This window comes from Schistocerca americana, chromosome 7, assembly GCF_021461395.2.
Source record: "Schistocerca americana isolate TAMUIC-IGC-003095 chromosome 7, iqSchAmer2.1, whole genome shotgun sequence".
NCBI classification, from domain to species: Eukaryota; Metazoa; Arthropoda; class Insecta; order Orthoptera; family Acrididae; genus Schistocerca; species Schistocerca americana.
In genome coordinates, this window is record NC_060125.1 from 463874371 (window position 1) to 463877393 (window position 3023).

The window sequence follows — 3023 nt, forward strand, 5'->3', positions numbered from 1 at the left end:
AAGTATGTATTTGAAACTCTTATGAAAGTAACAAATGATGAAACTGGAGGGATTTACTTCTTAGATGCACCTGGTGGTACAGGAAAAACTTTTTTGATTTCATTAATATTAGCAACAATTCGCTCACAAAATAAAATTGCACTTGCACTCGCTTCGTCGGGAATCGCAGCAACTTTGCTTGAAGGTGGTCGAACAGCCCATTCAGCACTAAAATTGCCATTAAATATGCAAAGCAATGAAACTCCAACCTGCAACGTTTCGAAGAACTCTGCAATGGCAAAGGGTTTGCAGCAATGTAAATTGATTGTTTGGGATGAATGCACGATGGCACATAAAAAATCTTTGGAGGCTTTAGACAAAACCTTAAAAGATCTACGGAGCAATAATAACCGATTTGGTGGTGCAATGATTTTATTAGCAGGAGATTTTCGTCAAACATTGCCAGTGATTCCACGATCAACGCCAGCTGATGAACTCAATGCATGTGTAAAGTCCTCCAATTTGTGGAAACATGTCAAAGTACTTCATTTAAGCAAGAATATGCGTGTCAAGTTGCGAAATGACCAATCTGGAAACATATTCTCTAAACAACTCATTGACATCGGTAATGGCAAATTTCCTATAGACATGTTGACTGGCTGCATTAACTTTCCTCAAAGTTTTTGTCAGTTAACTCGATCAAAAGATGAACTTATTCAGAAGGTGTTTCCAGATGTTTCTCAAAATTACAGAAACCATGATTGGTTGAGCGAACGAGCTATACTGGCTGCAAAAAACATAGATGTAAATGAATTAAATTTCAAAATTCAAGAACAAATTACAGGCGAATTGAGGATATATATATCAGTTGATTCGGCTACTAATCAAGATGATGTAGTCAACTATCCACCGGAATTTTTAAACTCGCTGGATTTGCCAGGATTGCCACCTCACAATCTTCAATTAAAGGTTGGATCGGTGGTTATAATGTTGCGAAGTATCAACCAACGGTACACGGTTAGCGATAAAAAAATTACTAAACAATGTGATAGAAGCAACTATACTCAAAGGAAAGTATAAAGGAGAAGATGTTCTCATACCGCGCATCCCAATGATTCAGACTGATGTGCCATTTGAGTTTAAACGACTACAGTTTCCAGTGCGGCTTGCTTTTGCTATGACTATAAACAAGTCCCAGGGGCAATCATTAAGTGTGTGTGGTATTAATCTAGAAAACCCATGTTTCTCACATGGTCAATTGTATGTTGCCTGTTCCCGTGTTGGAAAACCATCAGATTTGTTTATCTATGCGCCAGGTAATCAAACAAAAAACATCGTATACCACAAAGCACTACAATGATAATAATAATAATTATGATTCACATGATTAACAATAAAGCAATTACTTACTTTTAAATCCTTATATATGTTTTATTTAATTATTTTTTATTCACAACGCCCTATCACCAGGGTGACGGTTCTGTTCAGGAGAATTTTTTTAAATACGTAGGCAAAAAAACTGCCATATTACAAATCTTTTTGACAGGACAAAGTCTGTCGGGAAATCCCAGGGGCAATCATTAAGTGTTTGTGGTATTAATCTAGAAAATCCATGTTTCTCACATGGTCAATTGTATGTTGCCTGTTCCCGTGTTGGAAAACCATCAGATTTGTTTATCTATGCGCCAGGTAATCAAACAAAAAACATCGTATACCACAAAGCACTACAATGATAATAATAATAATTATGATTCACATGATTAACAATAAAGCGATTACTTACTTTTAAATCCTTATATATGTTTTATTTAATTATTTTTTATTCACAACGCCCTATCACCAGGGTGACGGTTCTGTTCAGGAGAATTTTTTTAAATACGTAGGCAAAAAAACTGCCATATTACAAATCTTTTTGACAGGACGAAGTCTGTCGGGTCAGCTAGTATATATATATACGGAACTTGAGAAATTTTAGTCTTATTAACATATTATTAAACACTATCCTCATTCCGATCTTATAGAATGTGAGTAATGACATATAACAGATACCTGTGGCAGCAGTACAGAAGGAATCAGTGTGGGAGAGAGGTTAGCTCATCAGACGAGAGAGAGAAAAGGTTGCTTAAGGAAACAGCTTGGAAAAGGTTGGGGGGAGGGGTGGGGTAGGGGGTAGCTACATGGATACTCAACCTTCTTTCGGTTGCAGAGTGGTTTTGGATTAGAAGCAGGCAGTAGGGTAACTGGTTTCACAGTCCTTTGGCTGAAATGGAGAAGGACTTGGAGAAAGCTATGGTATTCGAGCTATGTATGACGCTTGTTATTTTATATGAGATTACAGGTGTTAAGGATACGAGTGACTAAGAAACTCGTGCAGTAACCAGACCGTTTGCGTTTCACTTCACCTGGCCCCTCGCGTCTGATCTAATTGAGGACGGACTGATGTGATCAAACCCGAGTGTTATACACATACCTTACTTAAGCTTTCATTGATATTGGAAAGTCCGGAGTGTTCACTATTTAAGCTGTTCAAATTACTTCAATGTAAGATTTAGAGGGACTAATTTGAGGCGGTAAGATTATTCCAAAGTTTTCGGTTGCATGTAGGCAAGAGAGATTTCCTCCACACTGCAACAATTTCTTCTTTCCAGTTTGGATGTCAACCAAATTTATACAGAAGCCTTCTACGGTTTTTGATATGATAAATGGATACCATCGAGAAGTACTGCGAGAACGTTTCCGCGAAAACGCTAGGTGATCAACTTTCTTACGGTTTTGTTTAATATCCAGATTTTGTGTCCACTGTTATACAACAAAATAGATTGTCGTTCATACTTGATAGACAAAAGTAATGTTCTTACGTCTGGCGCTTAAACACAATTGAATGTCGTCAGCATGTGAGTGGCAGTCACAAGAAGGAAGCACAGACGAAATATCATTGATACGCACCAAGGAAGCAACGGACAAAGGATTGAAAACAGCGGCTCTTTGAATTCTAGGAGACGCCTTTCGTGAGCGGCTGGCTATGTGCACCTTGCGTCCAATTT